The sequence below is a fragment of the Lactuca virosa genome, chromosome 5 (assembly GCF_052849685.1).
Source record: "Lactuca virosa cultivar CGN04683 chromosome 5, Lactuca_virosa_CGN04683_v6, whole genome shotgun sequence".
NCBI classification, from domain to species: domain Eukaryota; kingdom Viridiplantae; phylum Streptophyta; class Magnoliopsida; order Asterales; family Asteraceae; genus Lactuca; species Lactuca virosa.
Window position 1 is genome coordinate 161,264,227 of NC_136430.1, and position 11,974 is coordinate 161,276,200.

Genomic DNA, 11,974 nt, shown 5'->3' on the forward strand with positions numbered 1-11,974 from the left:
AATGGTCATTTAAATCACTAGAGGATCGAGTTTGGATACCTACGAATGGGTTTCCGATGATCTGAACCGGTAGGAGATCCTTCGTCAAGATGTGAAGATGAGTTTGTTGGTGATTTACGGTTGCAGTTGAGGGAATATCTTCAACATCAGAAGACTCTGCGGTTGGAGAAGGTAGTTCCCCCTCGACTTGGGAGCAGCCCGCAGAAGTATCTTGGACTGTAGGAGTTTGAATAGCAACTGTTAAAGGAGGTTCCCTCTGAATTGAGGATGTGAGTTCCCCTTGAAACGAAGACGGTTCCCCTTGAACCAAAGACATCGGTTCCCGCTGGATTGATGAATGAGTGATAACCCTTGAATCTGATATTGTGTCAATGTTCTCAATTTTTTCATCCTCAGAGTCTGAAGAAACATTTGATTGGATAGTGACTCTGCGGGTAGAAATCAGAGTTGTATCTTCTAGTACTGGAACCTCGATGGTTGTCACTGGAACAGAAGTTGAGCTTTTCACAACTAGCATTTTAGCTAGGAAATTCTGTTTTCATATAAACATCAACTACTGTAAAAACTTGTACTCTAAGTGAATATCATGCCATATGCTAACATGAAATCATCCATTTGAATCCAAACTCTTGATTGAAGTTCAAAACGTAATACAATACATCTCATATGTTCAACTATGGATTGAAAACCCTAAAAATCCCCGTTCAAGGTTACTATGGACTAGGATTCTCTTATTGGGCCTAATTGACCAATAAACTTTCAATTTGACTACTTTGGGCCTAGGAACCCTATTTGGGCTCTAATTGGACCCACATCCATGAAAGTAAAGTATTTTGGGTCATATGGGCCTAGAAAGATCCATCATATTTCTAATGGGCCATGATGGGCCATATCTAGTTTCATAAGCCCTAATGGGCCGTAAACTACATCCTTGGGTTTTATTGGGCCGTGAACCTCCATAAAGGCCCAATAGGCTGAAAAATAATTATTTTGGGCCTCATAATTTCAAACGAAGCCAAGAAAGGGCCCAACTTCCCTCATTTTCTTCCCTCTTTCCCCTCTCTCTGCCCAAACAAAAAAAAAAGAGAAGCAAATGGAGTGACACCTCACTATTACTTGTTGGATATCCATGCAAGGTTTGCATGTATCAAGACAAACATCAACTCACTCCCCACCAAAGTCAACTTCCCACTTCTCTCTTATCTCTCACTCTATCTCTCGACCACTCTCTCACTCTCCAACCTGTCTCTCATTTCAAACTCAACCCTTATTCTCTCAACTCTCCTCCACCCTTCTTCTGTCAAGAAAATTGTGGGTAAGGAAGATCTTCAAGAGAATCACTTCAAGCTTCACATTGCTGTAAGATCTTACAAACCCAAGTGATATACTTCATCTTTAAACTCATTCACTCCTCTTACACCGATGTTTTCGTGAATCATGCTTCTTAGAACCATCTAAGTTTGAAAATCCTTCTCAAGAAGCTTGCTAGGGCCGAGATCTACTCATCTCATCACCAAAAACCAAAAACATCAAAGCAACGTGAGTTCATACCCCTTGTTTTTCGGGTTTACTATGTTTTGGGGGAGGATACAAGTTGCTTATGTGATAGATCTATGTATTTGTGCATGTTTATGTGTGTTTTCTAAGTTATATGTTGTGATTATGTGAAGAAACTTCATAGATCTCGAAAACTCTATCAAGTCTTGACAATATTTGCACACTAAAACACTTTATGCAACTTACTATAAAGATGAAAGTGTTAAACATGTTAAGGATGTTGAAAAACTAAACAAAATCTTGTAAAGGGACCATTTTTGACAAATGAACAAAAAGATGAAGCTTTTATGATACTTACGGTTTTTCAAGGACCAAAGAGTCATTTTTGTATAAAAATGGGTCTTTATGATATTATGGTTTTAAAAAGGGCCAAAAGAGTAAATTTTTCACAAAATCGGCTTAAATTGGGCCTTCATGGTTTTATGGGCCAAAATTGGAAAAATTATGACTTTTGTGGACTAAATTGTCATTTTAAACAAATTTGAGCCAAAGAGGTTGTTTTTCGGTTAAAAAGGGCTGAGATTGCCAATTTTATTAAATTGGGCCGAAAATGTCAATTTTTATATAATTGGGCCGAAAATGTCAATTTTCATGATATTGGGTCGAAAATGCTATTTATAACAATAATGGGCTAAAATGTCATTTTATTTGAAATAAGCCCATAAATGTAAAATTTTGGACTTAAGGGACCTAAAGTGTAAATTTTATTAAAAATATGCCTAAATTGTAAATTTTCGGCTTGATGGACCAAAAATGTCATCATTACAAAAGGTGGGCCTTTTTATGTCACTTTAGAAAACAGTCGACCTAAAACAAACAATGTAATAACAAACGAACTAAATATATCGATTACATGTTATTGGGCCTAATACTTACATTTCATGTTATTGGGCCTTAGTGGTCCATTTACATGCTTATTAGGCCTGTATTATACATTACATGTTTATTGGGCCTTAGTGGCCCATTTACATGCTTATTGGGCTTGAACTATACATTACATGTTTATTGGGCCTTAGTGGTCCTTCTACATGTCTGTTGGGCCTCGTACATTCACATACATACTCGTTGGACTTTTCAAACATAAAACGTACACGGAAAACATTATACATAACATACTACAATATTCGCGTAAACTCAGTTAAGGATCTAGTGAGACATGTCGGTTGACACCTCTAGAGTGTACGATCGTAGCCTGTAGTTATAACAAGAGTCTCCTGGAGGGAGAGCGAGAGTTTGTGTATAGATCAATACGGGGTGACACCCCACACCTGAGCTGTTCGCTACAGTTAGACTAGGCCAGTCTAGGGTGACAAACCTTACCTTAAACAAGCCACGACAGGCGCCTGAAAACGCCACGACAGGCGAATTCGTCATAATCAAGTATGGTTAAAACGGATCACATAGAGATTAACTCCATCATAATTTTACGGAACACATATAAAATCTTGTTGATACAAAAACATACATACATTGATATTCGCTCTTAGGGTTGAGACCACGACACTCTTATAAACAGAAAATATCGGATTTTCTGGGGAATCATACAGTTAAACAATACCTTCTACTTACAACATAAAATATAGGATTTTTATCCGGATTACATTTTTATATACATTCCAAAAACAGAAAACACACATGCATTAATACTTGATTTTGATACATTACTTTCAAACAATTTTACAGAAAATATCGGATTTTCTGGTGTTTTACGAACAATACAAAACTTTTCATTCAAACATGCTTATGAACTCACCAACATTATATATGTTGACATTTTCAAAATAACTTGTATTCTCAGGGAATCGTTAAGCGGAAAGGTCAACAAGAACATGTGGAATTTGTCGTATTTTGTTATGATCATACATTGAATATTTTGGCATGTAATCTATGATAATATACTTGATGTAAACAATGTTGGTTGTATTTTGATATGTATGATGATGGTGTTGTCTCGTTTCAATTATATACATTGTGATGATATTACAAGATGAAGTCACGCACATGCCCCTGGACTTTTCCGCCGTCTGGTTTGGGGGTGTGACAGATTGGTATCAGAGCATTGTTTATAGTGAACTGACATATCTAATCATGCTTGATATGCAACTATAAATACAATGGGACTAAAACACTCTGAATAAAATGATACCTAGGTATACATTAAAACTATAACACTAAAAGTCTCTGGAGGAAATTGAGCACCGTGATTAAACCCGAACAGTTATGTAGTCATATTGGGGATAAGTATAGCCTGATCAACTATATTTATTCAAAATATGACCAACATGTGTTTGGGAATAATCATGGCGGGAATGGATCTAGAAGCTTACCTCGTATCCAAAACCTTTAAGGAACTCAAACTTAAATAGTTAAAAATACTATAGGAGTATTTTTGGAAATACAATATGCATACTCTTCATACACGTCTCCCACCCCTCGTGCAGACACTATGGCCGGATTTCATCATCCTGGAGATCCCTATTTCCCCAACCAGGGGAATGGTGGATGGTTAGAGCAAGAGGAAGAACCAGAGGAAGAGCCCGAGGAAGAGCCTATAGGAGGACTAGTAGAACTGTTAGCTGACTCAGACGAGGAGGAGGCTGATGGCAGGGACACTAATGACTCGGACACGGGGTCCGAAGTCATCAATCCGCCGTACATGGCCAAGGTGCCCCCATACAGGATGGGCCCCAATGGTCCTACGTCCCCATGGGCATACAACATCTGGAGATGGAGCCGTCAGCAAGGGGTGCGACCCCCATTTGGTATGAACCGGGACTACTACGACTTGAGTCACGGTGGATCCGCCGACCGAGCCTTACCTGTGATAGCAAGGAGGACACGCGATATTGGCGAACAGGCTCAGCTGCTTCGACCAATGTGCGATTTCTTCTCTCTACTACTCCATTTTGTTGCGGTGTGTAGGGAGCTGAAAAGTTGTGACTGATGCCCTTGGAAACCAAGAAACTATTCAAGAGTTGATTAGTGCATTCGGTTCCATTGTCACTTCTTATCCTTCTGACTAGTAGCTTGATTTGGAGCTCTATTTCTTTTATGAAGTTGATCATGATCTGCGGTGTTTCAGATTTGAGTCTCAAGAAAAAGACCCTAGTGAAGCCAGTAAAGTCATTAACTATAACCAGAATGTATTTCTTGTGATGAAGACTGGCTACGGTAGATGGACCGTAGAGATCAATAAGAAGTAGCTCTAAATGTTCAACGATCGAAGAATCAACTATCAGAGGATGACTTCCCTTTGTTTGTTTTCCACACTCACAAGCTGGGCATAGTGTATCATTGTTGTATTTGAAGATGGGGAGACCACGAACCAGTTCTTCGGTTACCAGGTTGTTGATGTATCTGAAGTTGAGATGAGCAAGCTTGTGGTGCCACAACCAAGTCACTTCAACCACTGCTTTGGACATAAAACACAATTGTGGTTTACGAATGATGAATGAGAAATCCAAAGGATACATTGTCCCTTCGGATTTAGACTTGATCAAGCAGGTGTTTCTATCATTTGTCATTATGTAGCAATATGCACTATCATATTCAACACGATGACCAACTTTGCATAGTTGGCCTACGCTAATCACGTTATGCTTAAGGCCTTCTACGTAAGCAACTCTTTGAATGGAGAAACTTCCCGTGGTCAACACATTGTAACCCATGATGATTCCATTTGCATTGTTTCCAAAAGTGACATGTCCACCATTACAGATTGGCCTGAAGTCGCAAAGATATTTTAACCTTCCAGTCATGTGCAAGGAGCAGACACTATCGATTAACCACTCCTCTTCTTGTTCCTCCTTGCACATTGTCTGTAAATTAGAGGGTTAGTTTGGGCACCCAAACAAGTTTGGAGCTCGGGGTCACATGAGAATTTTTCTTAATGGATGAATGCACGTGGGACTTAGGAACATGTTGCTTTTCAGTTTTTGAACCTAGTCCAGTGTGTTTCACAATTTTTGGGGTGTTATGAGGTTGGGTTGGACGTGACATTTTTAGAGGGTAAAAACCAAATGAGATATTTTTCTCGTTTATCCAGACACCGTACTTTGTCAATGGTCCGAAGGGTGTGGTTGGAATCTTGTGACCGGTCCTTGGGTAATGTTTGGCTGCAGTGCCCTTGGGACTTGAAAAAGTTTTGTCACGCGAACTAGGCTTAGGTTTTGACCTGATGACATGTGATTTTGAAAGTTCAGGAGTTGGTAAAATACCCTTCCACTTTGGATTGTTTAAGGAATATTGTTGAAAAGACGTGACTTTCTTTTGGAATTTTGTAGGACTGTGTGAAAATGTTTTTGTCATTGTACATTCCTTTTTGTTTGATCCTTTAACTGCCGTATTTTTGTAAAGATTTTTGGCAGCAGTGGGTTTTTCAAAATTCTTTTGATTTGAAAACTTGGCTTGTTTGAAAGTTTTGTTTTTGCGACCAGTATCCCACTTTTTACCTCGGGATCAGAGTTCCTCTTTAAAAGACAATTTTGCTTGAGTTTTTGGAGAACCACAGTTAGAGATATTTAACTACGGTTTCTTGAAAATCTTTGATTGATTTGAAAAGCAAGGACTTGAGTCATCATAACTAGAAAGTTTAGGACTCTGAGAACATTGTCCAAATTTAAAATTTTCAATTGGTAATTCATAAAGAATGGGCTGAACAGTCATTGTGCTTCTGACTGGGGTCTGCGGTCTAGATGAATGTACTACCGCATAGTATGTCAGGGTGGTTTTTTGTAGGGACATTTTATGGAAGGCAAGGATGGACAATTCACAAGTAATTCGGGTCCTTCCATAATGATTTCTTTATTTACATCCGAAGATGACTGAGAATTGGGACAAATTGTGCCAATGATGGGTAATTGATCACTTGGATTACACGAGGATTCGGGAAGAATTTCCTCAATGACACAATTGTTACTCAGTTCATGAAGTCTATCGAAATGACATCTTATGTCTTCAGGAAATCTTTTGTCATTGACTGGGTAATGAAACTCACGATCCGGTGGGACATATGGACGATCAGCATTGAACCGGGGAGTAGAGTTCTCATCGGTTGAGTACCCATTGGACCATCCCCAGTTATAAGTGTTGTGTACGGTCCCATTGTTAACTAAGTTTTCACTTCCTTCAGATTCATTAAAGAGATTTTCTATTAACTGATTGAAAGGTACAATTTCTTTCCGGGCTAGATCCCATTGATTTAAAGCAATATCTAACTGAGTGTCATTCAACATCCTAGCATCCTTTTCTAACAACAAATCTTTTTCTAGCATGACAACCTTAACTCTCTTATCCTCAAGTCTTCCTCTCACGTGATATAGCTCTTGGGACACTATATTCTTTTCATCTAGTTCTTTGTTGTAGTCTGAGGATGACAACACACGTGTCATTAAGTCTTTCTAAGTATGGTTTACAATCATGCATGCTAAAATTATTAGAATGGATCATGATTTTTACCTGTTCGACGATGCTGAGAGTGCCATATTTGGCCATGTAGCAGTATTTCCTTTGCAAATTTGTCGAACTGTCTTCTTCAGTAGTTGCAACCATGCATATCTTTCCCTTTTTCTTGTTGTCAAACTCTTCATCCTCATCTCCGGATGACCACACTTGATGATCCCTCTTCACTTGAGCAACATACGTTCTTGCCTTTTCCTTTTCTTCCATCTCTTGGGCCATTCTAAGGTAGAATGACTTATCCTTAGCCACATTTGCTTTGCAGTCTTTGGCAAAGTGATTCTCTTTATGGCTCTTGTGACAGATACTGATTTCATCTTTCTCTTTAGTTGAGGTACCGGAGTCTGATGGTTTGTTGGACTGCGGTGCCTCTTTGGAATGATGTGCATTCTGTGGTTGCGGTGGATTGTGAGGGTTTTGGGGATATCTTGAGTGGTTATTCTGTGGGTTGAAGTTGCGGTTAAAAGGTGGTTTGGTAAACTGCTGATTTTTGCGAAATGATGGTGGTGGTAGCCTGTTGAATTGTTGGGTAACCAAGGCAATGACATTTTGAAATTCTTCTTCGTCATTGATTTCAGCATCAGCTTCATATGACTGCGGTGGGTTGTCATACGAAAGTGGGTGGGAGGACTTCGTGGGATATGAATATTGTGGAGTTTTGACTTGTAAGGTTTGAGCTATCAGGGCAAGCGGTCCACCCAGGTCTGCACAATCTTTTAGTACAATCGATTCTTGTGCTTGAAGTTCTCCATATAACTTGAACAAGGATAAAGTATGAATCTTCCTATCTCCTTGCACAATCATCTTTGCGGTAGAGCAATGTCTTCCAAAACCGTTGAGAAACTGCAGGTTTGTTTCATGATTACTTCGAACTGTACCAACATTTGATAACTTCGTGATGATGAGATTGAATTGTTTGAACGAGTCATCAAGACTTTCACCGAGAAGAGCTTTAAAGTTGTTAAACTCATTGAGTGTTGTTGTGAGTTTCTTATCTTGAGCTTGTTCTGACCCTTGATAGAGATTCTTGAGCACATCCCAGATCTCATTAGAAGATTTGCAGTTAATGATGATGTCAAATTATTAGGAGCAACACCGCAAGAGATTTCATAAAAGGCTATGACATCATTCTCCATTTTGTCAAGATCATCTTTGGTTGGTCGATTCATTGCAGCCGGACCTCCACCTAGTCGTGCCTGAGCACCATCTGCTTGAACAAGAGTATGAACAGGGACAGGGGTCCTTCTTCCACAGACCTCTATACATCTCTACCGAGCCTCTTGAGATACCTTTCCATTCTTTGAGACCAATGGTGGTATTCATTCGTAACAAGTATTGGAGCTCTGTTAGAACCTCCAACACTGTTGGAAACATTCAATGATAAAGCTTGTGACATATTTCCTTTGTTTTTAATTTTTGTTTTTTTTATTTTCAAGAATGAGCTTTAGTGGTATAGAAGGCTTTTCAAAATCAGAGTTTTGTTTAAAAAGCAACCACTTTGGCTTTGTTTAAAAAACACTTGAACAAACGTTAGTACAAGATAATAGTTGCGGAAAAAGTTAATCTCAAGGATCAAGTTAGCTCAACAATAATAAGTTAAAAGTGTTAGATTGTTAATTGCGGAAATATAAAGGAAACGTAAATGACAACAAGTTATATCAAGTATACACCAAGTTGATTAATAACAAGGTTTGCATTCAAACACAAGTTAGTATATGAGATCAGCTTAAGGTGAAGAGGATCTCGGATATTAGAAACAAATAAGATAGAGAAGAATGATCTTTTGTATTTTAATGAAAGTTCAGGAAGATCTTGAAGGTGTGTGTTACATGAAGTTAGACACTCTATTTATAGAGTCCCAAAAAGTTACAACGGAAATAAACAAGTAATATCCTGCTGACTTCAGTGACCATGCAATGTTCACTGGAGAAAGCTAAGCTAACACGCTAAGTCAGTAATGTAACTAGAAAGTCTTCATCATTCTTCTCTGCAGTAGTGGTTGCGGTTCAATGAACATCTTCTTCAACTGTGGTAGTTCACGTCAACTATGTCATCAACTCCAACAACGGTATTGACTACAATTTAGACGACGATTACTTAGCTAAAGAGGGTCACTTTTTGTATCATCGTGAATTGGACTTACCACCATGTAAAGTCCGATTCGTTTGTTTGGACCCACTTGCCCCGTTAAATCCCTTTGTCTTCCCCTTTCCTTTCGATCCACCAGTCAATTTCTTTGCAAACAATACCTTCGACTGATCTGCCTCCCCGATGTCTTCCTCCCTAATTCTCTCTTCGTAAGCTTTGAGCCTTCCGACGACATCTTCGAATCCCACCGTCTTCAGGTCGAAGACTTTCTCAAGGGAGGCAATGATTTGGATAAACTTGGTTCTCGGCAGTGACTTCAGAAATTTCTTCACCATCTTGGGTTCGTCTATCGTCTCTCCCAACGTTGCTGCCTTGGATGTTATTTTTGAGAGTTTCCCGGTAAAACTGTCGATTATCTCTGACTCAAACATCTTCAATCGATCAAATTTGGCCATTAGGGTTTGTAATCTTGCCTCCTTGACCCGATCATCCCTCACATGTCGAGACTTAATTGCATCCCATAAAGCTTTGTTGTTATCGACATCACTGATTTGCATTATCAAAGTTTCTGGAATTGTCTGATAAAGCAATCCCATTGCAAGACAATCCTTTTTTTCATTCTTTTCTGTTCCTAGATTGATTTCAGCCCATGCTTTCTGGATTCGGAGTACCACCTTCATTCTCATAGCCCACACAGTGTAATTGGTGGGTGTGAGCATCAGTAATGTACTGAAGTGGCTCCGATTTCCTTCTCCCTCATCGAAGCACCACCTGAAGCAAATTCATCTCCTGCCATGTCGACCACCTTGTTCAACAGGTAAGTAACTTTTTTGATTTCAAAGTGAAGCTCTGATGCCAATTCTAGTTTAGAAAACAAGAATGCAAAAGTAACCAAAATTCACTCTTTGATTAATCGGAAACTAACTCAAAACCGATGTTTACAATCTGTTCTCATAATCCTAAACACTATTATAGACATGTATATATAGCCTAACATACTAACTTGTATTAGACTAGGAAACTTATGACCGACTTGCCATAAAACAGCTTGATTACTTGGCCTCCAAGTTCCTCATGGACTTAGGATTCCAACAAAAAAACACTAAGTTATAATTCATAAATCTACAAAAAACTTGTTTATATATAACATTTGATGATCAATTTATTATTTTTATCTAAAAGTAATAATTTAAATTATTTAATACGTTTAATTTTGAATAATACAATATACAACTGCTTGTATGTAAAAATATTTCCTGATATACAGATTGATATTTGAATAAAAAAATGGTCTTGTGATATAAATATGATTAGAATATGTTTAAATAAAATTTATTATTATTATTATATATCTTAATAGATTAAGTAAATAAAGATAAAATAATATTTATATAAAACAAATATTCAAAAGTAAATGAGACATAATATCTTAAATTGACAAATATAAAATAAAAAATTTGACATAAAATTTGAGATACGTATACAAATAAAAGTAAAATTTATATTTGTGTTTAAAAATGTAGTAAAACTTTTGGTTATCTCGTTATGAGATTTTTGTTATTAATAAAATGTATATTTAAAAGAACCTGGAAAGTTGGTTTTAGTTTAACCTTACGTGTTTACGTTTTCAATCATCATCACATTTATAGAACTGAAAAGTTAGGGCAAATGAATTATAGCTTGTTATGTAAAATTACGTCAACAAAAAACTCAATATTCATCATGCATCTCAAATTTTGTAAATGATGTATAAATTTATGTATGAAAATAGTTATGGGACCAGTAACAAAGATTTTCAAGAATTAAAGCATAAAAACTACTCTCAATGTTATTACTTCTCACTTATCTGGTTGAATTCCTAATTAATATGGAAAAAATGAATTCCACTTTTGCAAGACAAGCACATGAAAGTACAATGCTATAATGCAGTAAATTTTACAAAGTACAATGTCTTGATGAGAAAATGATTGACAGTACAAACCTAAATTTTTTGAAACTCAACCTAAATAAAAACCAAAATTTTATCATCAAAAGATACCTAAATAAAACAATTACATGAACTTGATTTTTACTTTTGTTTCATAGCTTTATTAAGCTTGCCAAACTTCAGGTTCTTTAATTGAAGTATGATAAATTATGAAAAAATTGGTTAGCAATTATTTGTTTTAATGTATAATAGAACATTTTTTTGCTTATGTGTACAACACCCCACATCAATATGTACTATAAAATTGTTCATATAAAATACTATTTTTTTTTAACTCTACCAGATGGTTAAACAACATGTTACCAACATCACTTGTCCGATTTTAACTTTAATAATTTAATACACATTTGATCATTTTTATTTAATTTACAGTTCAATAACATGTATACTCAAAGCTTAGGCTTTGATTTTTCCTTCAATTTTTTTCTCCTGTTGCTGTCGAGTTTCATTTTTGTGCTTATCTACTACTATAAGAAACAACACTATCAGAACTTATTTCCTTCTTATTCATGGTTGTTTCTTTATTCATGTTTTCATTTGGTGTTGACACCTTCATATCATGATATTCTTATATCAATAATATGTGAAATATGTATGATTAAAATATCATCATAATAACTGCGAGTAGATTGGCTTTAACTCCCGCATTAACATCATGATCAGTGCATTTTAAAGTCATTAATATCACAAATTAATAAATATACATTTATCTTTCTTGTACTTAACCCGAAAATATAACCTAAGTCAATCCATTTCTCGGTAATTGGATCAAAATTGCTAATTTTACTCTTAAATAACCAACCATGCAGATAATACACTGAAACTTGGTAAATGACTTGATAGGCGTGACCATTTTGATAATCAAAATTTCTTATTTTATCTCAT